At 39.5% G+C, this 18,997-nt stretch overlaps 1 protein-coding gene across 2 annotated transcripts in view; it reads left to right on the top strand.

Moving 5' to 3' along the window:
• CELF2 (CUGBP Elav-like family member 2) overlaps positions 1-18,997 on the top strand; it is a 376,889-nt gene that overhangs the window by 176,357 nt on the left and 181,535 nt on the right. The window lies entirely within an intron of this gene.

The following is an 18,997-nucleotide window of genomic DNA, read 5'->3' as shown; positions in this document are numbered from 1 at the left end:
GGGGATGTGGAGTTAATGTTCATTATAACTAAAATCGAAACAGCTGTTTACCTTGCTGAAGCCTTGTGTGTTAACGTCCATAAATCTCACCTCGAGGAGAGCTCGGAGGAGCCAGCCCCTTCCCAGATACCGTGTGATATCATTTTACATACTCATTTTCACAACATTTCCTAATCATATTAATTAACACATTAGGGTATAATTCTTATTGTCTGCAGAAATTACTTCAATTAAAACTATTAACATATTATCATGATTGTTATGGTATTTGCAGTTTGCTTTGTTACTACTCAACAACTACTGCAGCAAACCCAAATGTTTGAAATCAGCATAAAATTGTCATGGTTGCACTTTTCCTCCTAACTGTCGCATCAGTTCTCACTGTAAACTTCCTGAATAAGCTCTGTTTCTGTGCTGGGGTTTCCTCTTTTAAAAAAAAAGTGAGAGGCCATGAGTCCCACAAGTGGAGGCTAGAAATATTTTGTCTTGATTAGGCTCTGCAGTGCCTAACAGGCAGGAGTGTGATCACTGTGCAAGTACATATGGAAAGAGTAAATAATTACAGTGGAGAACAAGAGAGTAGTGGATAGAAACTGGTCAGATTCATGCTAAAAAATTAGTAGGTTTTTTTGTTTCTTTTCTTGATCAGCACTGTGGGTTTCTGGTCTGGCTGTCTTGGAAGAGGAATGAAGGCAAGAGGCTAGCTTTAATAGTGAACATTTTCAGATTCAAAGTCTTCTTTACAGGCAAGTGAAACATGCTTCCTTTGTAAGAGGCAAACATTAGTTCTAAGTGTAATTGAAATCTTAATGGTCTCATCAATGATTATTATTATTATTAATTAATCCGGATCTACTTATTAAGAGAAAAGAAGGAACACTGTTATGGGGGAGGAAAGCTTCAATAATACATTTGAGATGGATATGGACATTTTTGAGTTTCTACTCCTATCCAAGATGTTTTGCTTATCCTTACTCAAAGAGCTTTACTTTTTGGAATTATGAAGTAGTGAGGACAAGTAGGCGGATACCAAGGGCATCATTGGGAGTTGATAGTGGGGGCTTCTTCTTCCTTCTTTTAGCCATTATGAGGATGATACTGATGGTTTCCTAATCCTCATTCTGGGTTCTAGTTCTGGCTGTTTTAATGGAGGATTTTTTATGTTTTCTAACATTCTTTTACACCTTGCTCACTCTCTCTTGGATTGCAGCACCACCCATCCAATATGTGACATCTTACATATCTTGGATACTTTTCCTGTCCTACCCTAAACCCACAGATTTGCATTTTGTTAGGCAGCTGTGGGGAATTTTTGTAGCCCTGGGGTCTTGAGTGTCATGCTGTGCCCTGTCTGATATCTACTCATGCCCCCACTGCTCTACTCTGTACCTTGTGTAGCCTCTTCAGAGTTCTCTGTTGTGATACCAGGTCTGTGTTCCTCTGCACTCTGTTGTTACCTCAGGATCATAAATATTTCATCCTGTGCAGAGTAACTGCGAGTTACTACTGCCTGGATAAAAAGTGCACATAAACCACATCGTTATGCAAAGACAAGCAAAAGCAAAATGTATTAGGCAATAGCCACCTGGCCATTAAGAAAATTGCTGCTGCAGCTAAAGCAGCTAAAATGAAGCTCCAGCTTGGGCAATACAAACAAGACTGACATGCCTGGGGCTGAGGATGTGCAGGCTCAGCACAAAGTCTTTGTCCTATTAGTGCCATCACTGGGCTACAGGACATGAGTGAGATCACTGTTTGAGTGTACCCTTACTGGCTAGGTGACACAGGATGTCCTTTCTGCTCTTGGGTTTGTAGCAACACCTTAAACTGTTGAAATAGAAAGGGAGTACTTTGCCTTTACAGAGCAGGTGTATATTGGTGTAGCATTAGCAGGCAAGTTGAACAGAAAACAAGAAATTTTACCTAACTAAGGTAGATAATTGCTATCATTATTCCAAGCCATATGTATTCTATTCATCTTCATGATATTTCTGTGACAAAGCTGTTATCCTCCTTTACAGATAGAATATTTATCTACAGTTGCCCTAGGATGCCTCTGTAGTCAATGGAAAGACATTTCTACCTCAATTTTAGTCCACCTGAAGTCTGAATTGCCCTCTAAAATGATTATTTCTCTTCACGGACTAAACAGGAAATCCCACACACATAAATTTAATAAATCTGAGCCAAAGAGATTAGAGATTTGTCTGCAGCAGATGAGTTTCAAAGCCTGTGCTTTCACAGCTGTTACTAGTAACTAGCTTAGCTTAAATTTATTTCATATATAGAATATATAGGTGACTGCTATAGTTTAGATTGTACTGTTGTTATACATCAAATGAGACACATCCAAATGGCCGAGTGTGGAATTCAATTTTCATATTTTGGATGAGAAGATAATGCCCTAATCAGGTCTTGTCTGTCTAATGCGCTCAGTGGCACTACTCAATTCTTTTCAGTTTGGCTACCACTCCAAACTGTTAAACCATCTGCTGATAGCAGCCGAAAAGATGACAATATAATAAATTACTAGAAAAAGTTAAGATGCCTAACATCTGCTCTCCACCAAGCTTGAGCATCTTCCCTGAATTGATGTTCTGTCATCTCCTGACACAGTCAGGGAAGATGCCTGCTCTGAAGCTGTTGCAAATTTAAATCATTTGCAGCTGGACCTACATTCCAGGCATCCATCCTAGGCCTAAATAAGGAATAACAATAGAGAAGGGAGAAGAAAAAGGCAGGACAATACGTAGTTTCTCAAAATACCTTAAGAAGTTCCTGGCCCAGGTAAAGGCCTTCGTTCTACTCATTATTCATTATGATTAATGAAGAAATACCTGATGATGGCAAGCAGAATTTTGCAAGACAGAAATAGAAACTGCTGCCTCTTCAAAACCACATGACTGTCTGTCCTGGAACTACGCTGTGCATAATGTTTTAATCAAATAACAGTTTATTCCATAGCAATGGACCACATTGGTTAGTGCAAACAGAATGCAAACGTATTCTAGATAAGATTATGTAGCTCCAAAGGTGCTGGTAGGCAGACACTGTTGAGGAAATATACACATAATATTTATTTAAAACGTTCCTGGAGCCTCCTTTGGTGTTATTAGTCTGTCATGAAAATCTGCAAACACATACTTATCAGAAACTCACTGCAAAACATTAGGCAGTTAGTGAAGTCAAATATAGAGGGTGGATGCCATAGCAGAGAATAGTTAATGGTTGAGCTGTGACTTAACTTACATCCAAGTGCAAACATAATTAAATTAGAAAAAGTCCTGAACCAAATGTAGGAGGTGTAGCCTGCCTGGAATGCAAAGATGAACCTGGATCCCATCCTACTGCTTCAGTTTCCTGAAGGAGAACTGGAGGAAACAGGAGTCCAGAGCTGAATCCAAAAGGTATAAAAGAAACTAGCAAGTGCCACAGTGTTCTGTTCATTATTGTGATGTGAACTTCCATAAAAGCAGCTGACCTAAGAGAAAAGACTTATGGACTGGAAAATTTGGTGTGAATTAATTTGGGAGATTTGCCTTATATTAACTTAACCCAAGTTGTTTTTCCAGTTTCCTTTTCTAAGTATTTTCAAGTCTAGAAGCATCCTCTTAAGATACGATTTCTCTGGGCATAATAATTGATTTCTTCTCTGTTCCTAATTTCTCTCACATACACAGCCCTATCAGCTGCTTACACAGTGGACAGGTGAAGGAGGGACACAGCACAGATATCTCCACAGTAATCTGTGATTTTAAGCTCAGTGAAATTCTACTGGATCTAAATTCACCTTAAGCAGAAGGATGACCCTTGTAAACAAATATGAAGTCATATATATAGTTATAAATCATAAAGAACACAAACATGATAATAAAGGGTGTAAATACTTAAATACTCCAGTAGCCTTTAATATATAGCAAAGCAACTGGATTTGATCCTGGAGAGTTTATTCCACACTGTATTCCCATGAGTCCTGTTCTGCCACAGATCTGTCATCCATCCATCCATGAAAATCTATTCCTTCAGGTCTAGATTAGAAAACGTTCCCACCCTTTTTTCCTTGTAACAGTAGTTTTCATCATTCACCCTGCTGCTTCTCCTTACCTCCTTCTGTCTCCTGGTTAGACCTTGGGGCTGCTGGCTGGTGTTTCATGCAACCAGCAAGTTTTTCTTGGGCTAGACCCAGTAGAAGCAGCTATGAAGCTCTATTTTAGCTTGTGTGATTTGGCAAGCACTGGCTGTGATGTGATAATACATGAAATAAGGAGCCAGCAGGCTGGGCTAGCAGCAGGAGCAGGGAGCACCATGGTGGTGTTAATCTGAGATTCTTCCCATCCATCGGTGCACCTGGATGTGTCTGGGCACTGACACTCAGGTTTATGTCATACTGCACCAGCCTGGAGAAGTGCTGAGGGCTTGCTCAGATTTGCTGGTTTGCTTTGTCTGCACCAGTCCTGTTTGGAAAAGGTGGGAGTGTATAAATCTCTGTGCATGTGTGTGTCCCTGACTGACAGGTTTAACCTAGTGCAGAATTAAACCTGTAGCTGTCACTGTCTCATCCCAGCGTGGTGACCAGCTGTGCCTGACTGATACAACAGGCTGTTTTCCCTTTTAGAGGTATTATTTATAGCGTTATCTTTCAGAGTAAGGTGTGAGACTGGTGAATTTGGCTGGATAGCAAAGCCAGTGTGTTCATCTGCTACAGGGTAGAGGTGATGTTTCTAATCAAGCTGAAGCTGAATGGACTTTGCAAGAGGAACAAGGTGAGATTTCTAAACAATTTAAAGGATTTAGTTGGGAACAGGCATTAATCAGTCATTAAAAAGCAATTGCAAATAACCATTACTTCCTGTCCATCTCTAGTGTTTCTCAAGCATGTCCCTGAAAGCTCAACACCATTCTGCAGCTTTAGCAGTAATTTGAATGCAACAAATCGTACCTGCAAAGCACAGATGTTGAAAGCTGAAAAATCTGAAGGTGCCGTATGTTTCCTGTAATTGAAAGCAGGTGCCCTGAAGGAAGCAGAGATTCTGTTTCACTTTATGAAGTATCTAGTTGGCAGAGCAGGCAAAAAATACCTGCTAAAACTTCATTTACTGGGCTGGATAAAACAGATTAAAACTGTTGCTCTACGACAGCTCTTGGGCTCAAACAAGGGATCAGGATCCTGTTGTGTTGGGCAGCACTGGCAAAGAGGAATTAAGTCACAGGGTTTGGAGTAGTAAATAAATGGAACTACATGTATTTAACTGATGGGATGAGGGGAAGGACCATGATACACAGACCTCTTGGGGTGATTCCAGAGGAGGACTACCAAGATGATTAGAGGAATGGAACACCTCTCTGTGACAAAGGCTCAGAGAGTTGGGGCTTTTTCATCCTGAGAAATGAAGGCTCTGGGGAGACCTCATTGCACCTTCCAGTACCTAAAGGGGGACCGGAGAGAGCTGGGGAGGGACTTTTGATAGGGGCATGTAGTGATATGGAAAAGGGAAATGGCTTTAAGCTCAAAGAGGACAGGTTTAGATTGGATATTAGGAAGAAATCCTCTCCTGTAAGAGCAGTGAGACACGGGAACAGTTCGCCCAGTGAAGTTGTGGATTCTCCATCCTTGGAAGTGTTCAAGACCAGGTTAGACCAGGTTTGGAGCAACTTGGTTTCATGGAAGATGTCCCTGCCCATGGCAGGAGGTTGGAATGAGATGATTTTTAAGGTCCCTTCCAGCCTAAAGCATTCTGTGATTCTGTTGTATGATAACCATTCATTGGGCAGCACTGAAACCAGGCCCATCATCTCCGTCACTTTGGGCCTATTCCACTCTGCATTGGGGGGGATGCTGCATCCCAGGTCTGCATCCCCCACTGGCCCCACACCCAGACACTCCTGTCATTGCTCCAGTGAATGCTCAGTGTGGTAGGCTGCCAGTCTATTTTTGCCTCAGTTGTTGTTTATAAAGAATCCAGGCCTAAAAATTTTTTAAAGCTATGAAAATTTGTGCTCTGGAGGATTGCTTTTTGGGAAACAGCCTATAAGGTGAAGCTTGCAGGACAAGGAACAGGAGAGAAGTCCCTGTTGAGTTGTAGCTCCAGCTCTACCTGCAGAGCTCACAAGCCTTTTGGGAGGTCTTTTTGTGTGTCTGTGTCTCAATTTACTTATGGGCAGTGGTAAAAGACCCAGGGATCCTCTGAGAATTATTTAATTGTTGTTTGGGGGGTGGGGTGTCATGATTTGTGGTACTTTTAAGACATGTAAGATCCAAATGTTGTACATACGCTCCATGAGATTTAGTAGAATTGTATTCCAGCTGAAAATTGTCTAAGGGTGTAAGTAGTATTTGATACTTACAGGCAATTAAACAAAATAACAGAAAAGCACCCCAAATCATCCAAATTTACTGATGTTTCCAGCAAGTTTTGTAGTGCTGCAAGCTGGAACTACATCAGCCTCTGTTCTGTGTTTTGGTGGTTCTAGCAAGCACAGAAAGACGAAACAACTTTGATCAAAACATTTTTCATCTCTTTTTCTAATGAAACAGATAGTGCCTGCCACAGAATCATTGTACCATTATTTCATCTCTCTCAAAATACTTTTCTTAAGTTCTGAAAGTGCTGACTGACCTGTGTGCACCAGGCTCAAAGCTCTTGCTCCCATTTAAAGACTCTGCGGCACTTTCACAATATTCTTGCTCTTTGGATTGCCCACATTTTTTTTTTTCTTCCATCAGTTCTAGGCAGACATTTTCTAAGACCTTTTCTTCTTTACTCCATCAAACCACCAAAAGAAATAAAAAAATGTCCTTTGTTCACATTATGACAGAGAACCTAGATTTTGCTGAGAAAATAGGGAATTACGTTTACCACCTGTTTCTAATGGCCAAGAATAGATGGGAAAACTTGGAGAGAAAAAGAGTGAAAGAAAAGGCCAGATATTTAATATATATTAGTCAGTTTTTCATTCCTTTTGACACTCTTATTTAACTGACTTAATATTGGATCTTAATTCCGGCCAAAATTTTAGAAAGTAGGAATTTAATGACCACATCATTTCTCTCTGTGTAGCTTCCTATACATGAAAGGTCAATGTCAGTCAGACTGTACCATTTGGCATGAAGATGAATATAGAAGCTAAAGAGGATTTAAAAAATACATGATCTGGCATTTGAAAGTGGAGTCTGGGAGTTGAGTCTCACTTTTATTCCTTTATCTGCTGGTGACCCAGCACATCTTCTCTGATGGGCTGTGTTTACAGATTTAAAACTTTTTTTTTGTCCTACTGCACGGCAGTGGGGAAAGTCCTGCAGGGGCTAAGTCAGATTTTTAGGTAGGTTGAAGAAGTGTCTGGTTGATGCTACCACCTTCCCTAGAGGCATTTCTGTGCAGAAAGTATATAAAAACAGGGTTAATACTCTCCACAGAACCTGAAAGAGAAGTCCATTTACCTAAAAATGTTTGGCAGGGATGTCTGGTCCCCTTGTTTCTTGTTATTGACTGTAGAAAGAAGGGAAAGTGTCTGGGTTACTAATGTGGTGTTTACCAAGGCTTCTGTAGCTCAGTGAAACCCATCTGAGCTTTAGTGCCTTAATTTTCCCATCTGTGAAGCATGGGTTGTGTCTTGCAGTGGAATCGTGATCCGTACTGCTTCTGTGTTCAGAATGCCTGGAGAAAGAAGGCAAAGTTAAAAAGGAAGGTGGTATATTCTGATCAGGGTGGTGCTTGCTCTGAAAACTGCAATACACAGCCCGAAAGTACAGCACAGGTGTGGACATACACAGAATGAAAAGCAGAACACTGAAAAATAAATTAGCATTAGATGGCTTATAAGCCTTATTTCTTTGTGCAGTGGTGCTTTTAGGCAGTGTTGTTAGGTATCTCAAGAAAGGGGTTGAGTATTTCCAGTCAGTCTTGGAAATATTCACTTTAATGTGCGCAGCAAAGGTGGAGGGACCTTGTGTATACAATTTGAATACTTGCAAGCAGTCAGGGCTCTGTGCAGAGTCCCCCTGCATCTGCTGGCTTGCTCTTCTTTATTTTTAGTCACTCACTTTTGATAATTGCATCAACTTCTCAATTGAAAAGTACATATATATTAAATATGACTTTATTATGGATTGTTAAAGAGTCAGAGACAGGAGACAGGCAGCCTTCAGAGATGTCCTTACAAACACTATAAAAAATATTATAAAAATTCTGAATTTCCAAGCTTTTTATGAAATGAGACCTGGCTGAGTAAGCCACATCTTCTTCCATTTGCCTTTGTCTGGAATCACACAAAGCTCCCTTCTGGCATGTAGGAGCCTTTTGCACTTCCAGTGCCACATGGTTCATGTTTTCCTTGCTCTGTCTTGCCAGCTGTGTGACCCCATCATAGGGTTTGAATTGTAGTGAAAGCACTGACATAGTTAAAATGATTGAGAGTAACACAGTGATTAGATCTTGGGAAAACCTCATTGAGGATATTAAAAAAATATTTCTGTTTTATTCTGACTTATGTAGTTTGGAGATGATTCATAAGTTTGAGCTATTCACTGATGGTCCCTGGACTTTGAATCACATCAGAGTAAAGATACTCTGGTGGTGTCTGACCAGCTTATCTGGTTTTTAAGGTGTTTAAAGCATGGAGTTGAACTGGGGAATTAAACTGGCCAATAGCTACAAGTTGGAATCTATTGTCTCAGGCTGTTTATAATTTAGTCTCTGTCTTGCAAGTCACTTGAACGGGAAGTGGTTCCAAAGTGCACATTGGGCTTTCACTCGTGGGATTTTCCTTTCTCTGTCTGCCGTAGCTTCTCCTATGGAAGAAGAACTAAAGGGTCTGCAAAAATTTGACCTCACTGGTGTTAGCAGATGCTACACTGAATATGAAATTACTCTAACTGCACTTCCTTGGGGGCTGCTAAAAGATTTCTGTAGCTCCAACCACTGTGATGTGATGTTCAGGATGACTCCTTCTTTTATAACTGCATATTTAATTGTATATCTTAAAGAGTGGAGGGTGCTACTGTGGAAGAGCTTTTCCTTTCAAATGTATGTTACCTTGTTTTAGTTTTCTCTTTTATGGTTTTGTCATGCATATGTAATATCAGCTCTTCCAGAATAACTTTACCATATTTAAAGGATGAGCTGAGTTTGCAATTTGATGTAACCTACATTGAAGCCTCTCCTCTGTTTCTAGGTGCAGAGAAATTTGTATCTTCTTAGGATGCATAGGTTATCCGGCACTATAAAATATCCATCACTCATTCCTATATCTAGTATGGCATTTTCAGAGACCAAAAAGTCTCAATCCCTAATTGCTGCAGATCACCATTTGTAGCAAAGTGAGGCAGATTTTTTTTTAATGAAATCTGAGATGATCTGGTGATCTTTAGTGTCTGCAAGACAATTGTTCTTTGCTAGTAAGTAGCATATTATTTATTAACACTAAAAAACTTTGATACTTTCTATCCTGTCCCATAGGACCCAGCTGCTGCTGAGGTGCAGGAGATACAGTTATGCTGCCCCTGGAAGAAGAATTCACTTGTTTCATTCTCTCTGATATTTCAGTTTCATGCCTCCATGATGGCTTTCTCTTGTCACTTCTCATTTTCATAAGGCATTGCTCCTGCTGTTGGTAGCAGTAGTAGCGTCACGTGGTAACAGAGGTTGGAAGGTCCCTCAGGAGATCTCCAGTCCAACCTCCTGCTCAGAGCTGGGTCAGCTGTGAAATCAGATCCTGTTTCTCAGTGTGTAATACAACTGTGTCTTAAAAACCTCCCCAGATGGAGGGAGACTGCACAGTGTCTCTGTGCAGCCTGTTCCAATGCCTGACTGTCCTCATGGGGAAAATATTTTTACTTCTTCCATTGAGTATGTTGCTTCTTGTCTTCTGGTTATGCCAGGCAAGGGACCTGGTCTTGTTCAGCCTGGAGAGGAGAAGGCTTCAGAGGAACCTTCAGATTTTTATGGGAGGATGTGGAAAAGACAGGGACAAGACGTCAAATTGGTAGATATTCCCATAAGAACTTATCAGTGAAGCTTGGTCTGGAGTTCTTCACACTTTGAGAAGTCTTTGAAAGAAGATGCTTTAAAGATAAAAGATCTCGTTTCTGCCAGTTGGTAATGTGTGTGAATTTAGGGAATGATTCTGTCTCTTCTTCTCATCTTTGACTCAGGGAATCCAATCTGCACTGCATGACATCTTGCCTGGATGGTGGCAGAATCTGCCTGCCACTGTCTTCATCCTGTGGGCATCCACAGTCCACTGGCATCCTGCTGATACATGCAGTGAGGCTTGTTCCGCTCCCAGTTTTCTAAACAGATAGAACGGGTTTTCCCCTGGATTGCTAACACTGTGTGCACAAAAGCAGGAATGGTTGTCTCCATTTTTGCATATTTCTGAATTTTCTCTGCAAGAGCTGTCTCATTTTAACTTAGTGCCTGAAGTTATACAAATTACTGCTGCAAATGGTTAACACTTAAGGAGATGGGGAAATTGCTGTTCAGACAGTACCTATCAGTCTGGGGAGCAAGTACACAAAAACTTGTTTCATTGTGAGACAGAGTAGCACCCAAAGGCAAAGAACTGCATTGGTGTTCTTGAGCTATTTAATAACATGGGGTTTGCTTGTTGTTTGGGTTTTTTTGTTTGTTTTTTTTTTTTTTTTTTTTTTTTTTTTTGTTTGGTTTTAATCTGCCAATAAATACACATCTATTTGAGCTAATTTTTGGGGAAAAAAAATCATGTGGGACTTTGCTATTATTTTCTCCTTGTATATCACTAGGCTTTTGCATTTTTTTTCATAATCTTAAAAGAGAAATAAAAGCAGATTACAAATCAGGGCTGACTCTAGTTTGCATTTCTAAATCTTACAAGACCCTATTCCCCCAGCATGGCAAATTACTTAGGTACCAGCTTCAGACCTAAATTAAACAAAGCTCTGCTGTATTTTGCTTCTGATCCGAATTAAAACTAGTGCTTGTAGATATTTAATGAAAAGAATATCCTCTCCACTCCTTTTACAGGATGTGCTACATTTCTCATTTTTAGGTGTTTGTTTCTACTGCTAATGCCTCTTGTGCTTCATCCAAAGCACCCCTGCAGGTTTCACAAAAGCATGACAACCTCTTCACTAAAAACATTTGTCTTCTGAATCTGGAGGGTCATGAAAGTAAGGAGTAGAGAGTATAGCAAGAGGAGGATTTGAGATTTTATGTTCAATTATTTTCCAGGGGACAGACAGAGGGCTTCTCTTCCTGGAGCAATCCTTAGTAGCTAGACTAAGATGCATTTTAGCTTAAGATACGACTAAAAAAGAGGATTAAATATTTTTTTAACAGCTCTTTAAATTACAGCAGAAGCTGTGTAAAAGCATGTGAACAGCTTTACAACAGCAAGCTGAATGTTGACCTAGCCTAGTAGCCTGATTCCACAAAACCCAGAGAAAATGCATAAGTGAAAACAAAATAATAGTGAGTATTCAAAGATTTTATTTTCTTTTTTTCATGTAGCTTTCCCAGATGCTTTCAAACTGAAACATGGTGGCTTCCAAACCTGAAGTTGCCCCTACATGTTTGTTTTAAATAGATGTAGTTGAATTTCTTTTCTGCAATGGAAGAATTTGGCGGGTCTTTTTAGGTCCTCATATACTGGGCTATTTTGAGAGAGAACTAGATATATTTTCATGATATCACTGTTTTGCTCCTACATTATCTTATGCTCCTGTACACTAATAGTGCTGAGTTATTAGCATCATCCCACACATTCTGTGTTGATGCCAGCAGGGTGAATAAGAAAAACATCTGCCTGGGAGGTAGAAACATGTTTTTCTATATGAATGCATCAACATGAAAATTCTACACCTTCTGGTTTGAGCTCACACCAGAGAGCACAGGAGAGACCTGTGGATTTCTGCAGTTGGTAACTGGCCCTTGTGTAAATCCAGTGGGAGGAGATTGGAAGGGATAAGGTGTCTGTCCACATCCGTGTTAATGAAGGAGAAAACTGGCAGAGCTGCTGCTTCCTCTGGGAATAAAGCTACGGATGTTGTGACACTGGGATGCACATGCTGTTATTTCCTCAGCATTCATGAACTGCTTTGTCATTCATTTAAGTCCGTGTTGTGTTGCTTGAACTTAAATGCAGTGATGGGAATATTTAAGGTAATGTTGATCCTTCCATGTTATTGTTTTTTTCACAATGGTCTTTTTAAAAAAAATATATATTTTTTGGAATATTGTAATTTTGTCCATTCAGGATGGATGGGGTCTGTTAAGTGTGGCAACTCCTGATGTGTGTGCAGCTCCATGGCATTGATGAGGAGATACAGTACAGGAAAAAGACTGTTTAAAATAAACAAGGAGCAATTCTTGAGCATTTTTATATTCAGAGAAGTGCATCCACTTAAATTTCCTGGGACACATTGAGCTTTTACTAAATATCTTAATAGGCTCAGGGGTCACAGTGATCCTTCTGTTGATACCGTGGAGTTTTCTGGCAGCTGACACCTCCATGGAAAAACAGGAATGTCAGCAGAAGAAAGCAGCATTAACATCTTGACAGGTGCATGTTATAATGGCATCTTTAGACAGAGCTCACGTGCTTCTCAAGGAAGTTATTTTTTGCCACAATAACTTGAGTTTGAAAAGTCTTGTACTGAAAGGTCCCTATAATAAAATCAGGTCTTCCAAAGTTGCCTGCAGAGCCTTTCAGGAAAAGCCCAGGCCTCTGTCACTCAGTTCTGCCCAAAGTTTGCATTATTAAGAGCAAGATGGAAACAGAATTCCCTCTCCTCTTTAATCCCCTCCCAATTATCTTTTTAGGCCTTTAAAAACATTGCATTTAGTACCATAATGGAAAGTTAATCAGAAACCTGGCAGATAAGAAATCCTACAGCCAGTGGAGATGCTGTACAAACAGCAGAGCTGTGAGTATTTAGCAACATCACAGTAGCCTTGTTTCACATTTGCAATTAATACACGTCTGTGTTTGCATTTGTTATAGGACTCTTGACAGCACCAACATAACAAGAAAAACGAACAACCTGAGTAATAAATCTCTGGAGGCATTCAGCAAGTGCCATAGGGCTCATTAATCTTGATTATTCCCCATAATAGATAACTTCACAAATCATCTATTCTCCCCAATCATGCACATAAGGATAATGTATATGTAATAGCCTCTCATACTGTAAAACCCCAAATAGAATTTCATTTTTTAAATATAAGTCTTGACAAATGCAAGACAAATATTTATAGAAAAAGGATGGATATGAATAACAATGAACTGGACTGAAACAAGTCAAGCAGTGACTGTTGTGAAAAGATGGGGTTTGAGTTTGTTGGTTTGTGGGGGGGGCGTTCCCTTTACTTTATGATGTCTCTGTTTGAATCAAGAAATTCATTTATTTATTCTTTTATAGCCTGAAGTAGATGGGATTTCCTTCCTGAGAGTTTTGTGGGAGATAAAGCAGTCTGCAGCTGCAACCTTCATGCATGCTCCTTAAGGAATGTAGACGGGAAAATAGGAGCAGCTAAGAAACACCCTGAATTCCAAACAATTTAATATTTATAATTTATACTACTGATTCCTTCTTTTTCCTTGTATCGTCCCAAAGCCTTCCTTTGAAACCAGAGCTATCAAAGGAAACCCTAGTTCTGATTTGACATGGTCTTCACCTGTTTACCAACTTCTCTCAAATACAACTGAAATTTGCCAGCATAAGAGATCTGTGAAAAACATCATATTTAGAGTAAGACTGTGTATGATCTTTTCAGTGAGAATAGTAGAGGTGCTCTAATACCCAGAGCTGCAGACTGTGCTTCAGCTCACACATACCTTGACTACCTTAAAACTGATTGTTCAAACAGAAAATATAGGAGACATATTAAGTTTTGAAATAAATAGACAAAATAATATGGTTTAAATGCAATCAGTTTTAAAGGATAAAATAAAGAATAAGCAAGTGAGGAGGAAAATAAAAGATTTTTTTCCCAGAAGTGGACCAGTACTTTTTATATCTTTGTAATTGTAGTGACCTTAACCTGATGCTTAAGAGTAGGTTCTGCTGATTGAAGTTTCAGAAGTGTAAAGCTCTATTCACAGCTGAGCCTTCCTCTTACATAGTATAAAGCATGAGGTTTGATTGCCCTCATCTTTGCCCACATACCCATTTGGCCACCTTTCTTCTCTCTCCTTCCCTCCCTCCATGTGTCCAAATGCTCTCAAAACCCCAGGATTTTGTTCTGTGACCTGGAGCACCAAAATAGCAGTTTTGTGTGAGTGGAAAGGATTTTAGAGTAACAACTGAACAGCTTCAGGGTGTGTTTCTTCTTCTTGTTCACTGTCCCTCCTCCACCCTTTGTATCAAGTACTCAGGATTCATTTCCTTAAAGTTTATTAGAAAAGAACATATGCATCATCTTTCAGAGCTGAAAAAAGAACAACCTGAAATTTGAATCTGTTTCTTTTTTCTGCTGTGCACATTGTTTGAGCCGTTCCATTTCTGTAATTGTTTTGCATGTGAATGCATAATACCCATCTATAAAGTGTCACAGTCTTTTAATAGCCTACACTGCATGTTGTGTCTCTGTTCCTAAATACATACATGTTAATCATATCCACAGGCAAAATAACTTCTGGCAAAGAGCTGAAGAATGGGCTTTGCCTTCAAGAAGTTTTAAAAAGTGGAGGAAAAAACATTCACAATCATCTAAGTTTAAGTGGACAAAAGAGCCTGTATATTTGACTTTTGTGTTTAGGCCTTTCTTTCTTTAGACTTCTGCAAAGAACTTTCTAAGACAATGTCAAAGAGAAGTGCATGTTGGCTTGAATTTTTCCTTTTATATCAGCACAGTCTTGTTACTTGAAATCAGGATAAATAGGTTGTATTCTTAACTGTCTGGGAAAAATTCAAATAACTCCCTTAATCTCTCTTGGCCTCAGTTTCTCCCTGTATAAAACTATACTTATAATACTCCACCATCTTTGTAAAATGTTCCACAGTCTTCTGATGAAAGGAATTATTTTAAATTCAAAGTGTTGCTCTTGGTGAAAGAATGATCTTGTTTATTCCTGAAAAAATACTTTATATAAACATCAAAGAGTTGTTTGTACCAAGTGTTTAATCTGCCATAAAGTGCTCCTGTGTCTCAATTAGCAATATTTTCTCATTCATTTCTCCAGGAAAAGGAATGTGTTTTGGTGATGTGGATGCCATGTGATACAATTCCATCAATGTCAATATGTGCAGCCCACTAAATGCAGTGTGTGACATTGGCCATAATTTCCTATTCTGTACACAAATTAGCATAGCAATGGATGCAAAGTGATATGGAGTCACTTATAATCATTCTCCTTCCACTGCCCTGCCTGGCTGATTTCCCTAAAGAGCCAGGAGTCAGTGCTGGAGGGCAGCTGGAGCTTTGCAGTTCAGGTTGTGCCACTTGCAGTCACCTCCAAAAGTGGGAGTGTCTTTGTCTTTCGTTGAGGGAGATCACCAGAGTACAGGGGTTGTTTCTTTAGAAGTTCATTCAAAATGCCACTTTATCAGGTGAGATTTGACACTTACTGACCACTTGCTTCTTCTGGAAGCATGGAACAGAACACCAACATGCAAGGAGGTCAACACAGTAGAATAGAAGGTGGACTTGATGTAACTTGCCCCACTCCTGGGTTGAAAAGGAATGAGCACCACAAATAACCAGTAACCATGGATAACATAATTCCTCAAGGACAACGTTTGTGCTGTTTTAACAATCTTAGTCTGATACTATTGTCTTTTTTTTAATCTTGGAAAAGCATTAGAAAGCCTTTTCTTTTCTTTCTTTGTTATGCAGATGTAGTGGTACCAAAGGGGATACTGACCCTTCTGGTTTAAACTAGGATTACTGGGCTTAAACTGGCACAGAATAGAGTTAAGCAAGGCCAGAATATGAATATTGGGATATCTTGGAATCTCTTTAAGTGATGATGGAGAGGACAGTACTGTATAAAGGCATTTTGGGTTCAAGTACCCAAAGGGTTACAAGGAGAAACTGGTCCCTCTCCAGACCTTGCTAAAATGAGGTTATAAATACAACTAAGTGGTAAAGGTTGCTTCTGGAGGGATCATTTCCATCTTTCAAGATAACATCTACTACTGTAAGGAGGCAGCACTTAACAGTCCTTCCAGTGGTATCTCCTTTTACCTGAAAAATCATCTCCATAAGCACTTAGTCAGTGTTCCCATGCTTTCTTCAGTGGGATTAAATGACCAAAACCCTGTTCCCTATGTAAACCGAAAAATACATTAGCTGGTTATTTTTAAGTTGTTTGGAAACTTGACAAGTGAAAGCAGCTCTAAATACATCCAGATTCAAAACACGTTACCCTGAGTATCTGAAATAGAAGTTGTAGTTGTGACAGGTTCCCAGTGCTCACATCTCAGGAGCTTAGAAGATGAGAAACACATGTTTAAACTCAGATGCCCAATTTAGAAATAAATTTATACAGGCTCTCAGTCTCTAGACTAGGACCTGTGTTATGGAAAAAAAGTTTATGTAATGCTGTTTCCATTATAAATGGAGGCTAATTTTCTCAAAAAGACTCCTAATACTGAACAAACAAGTAAGTTTAGTACTAAAAATATTCTCAGTGCTTCATTGCCTTGGGTTTACAATATCATTTGCACGTCAAATTATATTTCATCTTATGATTTAGTAATGCCAGAAGAATAGATCTAATTCTAGTCTCATGATACCCTTAAAGATGGAAGATTGCTTTCCATGGAGTGTAAAACTCAATTTGTAGTCATGTGTATAAAACATGACTTTATGGCAGATTAGCTTGCTGTAGATTCAGTTCTCTCTGACAGTGAACTGAAAAAATATTAGCATTTCACCAAACACAATATTAATGGCAAGAAGAGAGTATTATTGTAATGTAAAAAGTAGAATGGGATTTTTGAAAGCAGAGCAGAGGAAAATTTATTTAGAGATTTGCAAGGAGTTTAGGTAGAGTTGGTTCAACTTTTTTCTCTTCCTCAACCCTCCCCCCCCCCCGCCTCTCTGTGAGTCATTTTGAAGAACAAAAGTATATTTTCAGTTATCAGATTGACCTCTCAATGATTTTAAATAAAACAGCAATTATAGTACTGGAAGATGCCTTTGAATCATATGTATTTCAAGTGACTGCAGTAAAATTGAATTTTTAGACATTTTTAAATGCTGGGTTTGGTTTGTAACTGTCTTGCTTAGCAGTCAGATGTGATGTTTGCGTTCTCCAGTGGAAGGGGAGAGTGTAAGCAGAAGATTAGAGTGATCATTTCTGTGCAGTTCATTATTTATAGTGCTGTGAAGGTGGTGTGATGCTGTGGTGATGGTGTCAGTTTGTTGAAGCAGGTGAAAATCAACTCCTGGGCATGACAAGCCTGTCCCTTGCAGTGCTGAGTGCATAGAAACGGGTCCCAGCCAAGTGATGTGCCACTGAAACCATCACAGCCACGTGTTTCACTGAGGGTTTTAATAGAAGAGGTGGAAGAAGGAAAGAAATTGGGAAGGAAACCAAGTAGACACTATAATTAAATGGTGATCAAGAGGGGAATGTTTTATGGAGAGTGCTCTGTGCTGTTCTATACCCTGCTCTTGAATTTTTGCAGCCTATCTTAGATGTATCTGCCAGAGTAATCCAGCATGTTTATACAGAGCCTGCTTTTATAAAGTGACTGATAATAATGAAATTCTTTATGCCCAACTCCAAGCTAATATATTCAAGATACAAATGATATAGGAGGGCGGAAAAAGCACTGCAACAATTTAGCTGCAGTTGTAGAAAGGTTCTCCATGCTTCTGTTTTAACTGAATACTTTGTATTTATTAATTGTGTTCATTTTAATTCCACAGTAAGTCAAATAACGATGTGTGAAAACAGCATAATTAAGCTTTGATATTTCTGCAAAAGTAATAACTGAATTCGATCTGCTTTTAATCTTTCAGGCTATTCATTGTATCTATCCCTTATTCCTACAGTTATCTCTCTTCTCATTTAGTTCTCTTTGATTAACAGGCAGTGGAGGTCTACCTACTGGCTTGGGTCAGACACAAGCTCTGCTGTCTTTTAAAATACCTTTCAGTGTGATTACAGGTCCTTTGTTTCTACTGAAGAAAGCATTTAAAATTGCAAATGATGTGCTCCCATTCTTTACAGAATATTTTCTACACGTTCCAAGGGTTGAAAATTAAGAGTATGGGGTTTTTTTTTTAATCATGCACACTTATATAAATTCATATTTTTCACTAAATTTCTTTCCTTTTTAGCTACAGCCTGTGCTGTGTAAGACTGAGTCCTATAAATAGGCATGTGATTAATTTTCTCACCAGAATTGTTCTTGTTGCCATTGCTTTTTGCCATCTGCAGAGGACCTGCTTTGCAGCATGTACAACATGCAGCAGGGTGCACTTGTGGGACAACATGTGGTGTGCAGCCAGAACAGGGTGTTAGGGATGGCAGGAGAAACCTGTCACAGCCCCCTGATGTTGACTGGTTTGTAACTGGTTTGGGCTGGTTGAGTTCCCCCACAGAAACCAGCTGTGGTGGTGGGGCCTCAGGTGAACAAAGTGAGTTGCACTAAGTTGGGAGGGGAAGCAAGGAGGGGGGCACAACTCTTGTTTCCACAGCTGTCCTGCTGTGATGCTTATTTTACAAGTTATCATAAAAGGTATTTCTAATCTACAGGAGATGGACCATGATGTTGTTTAATCTCATGGTGGTCACGTTGTCTTTGGTGGTAGTGCTGGAGGAAAAGTGGCTTTATTGTCAGATTTACAGTCCATCTCCACTGAGAACTTGGTCCTAAAATGTTGTATTTAAAACAGCCTCTTCTTTGCCAAACAGTGGCAGGTTTGTGCTCCCTTACCATTGTAAGGGGCAGAAGGTAGAGAGGACAGAGGGACCTGTCTACAATGACTTTCTTCCCTCTGTGTATGTCAGAGGTCAGGGCTGCACACAATTTTTCATCCACAAAAACTAAAAAATAGAAGAAATT

The sequence above is a fragment of the Zosterops lateralis genome (genome assembly GCF_965231275.1).
Source record: "Zosterops lateralis genome assembly, chromosome: 4".
Lineage (NCBI taxonomy): Eukaryota > Metazoa > Chordata > Aves > Passeriformes > Zosteropidae > Zosterops > Zosterops lateralis.
The sequence above is the reverse complement of the archived record's forward strand: the minus strand, read 5'-3'. Positions and strand labels throughout refer to the sequence as shown.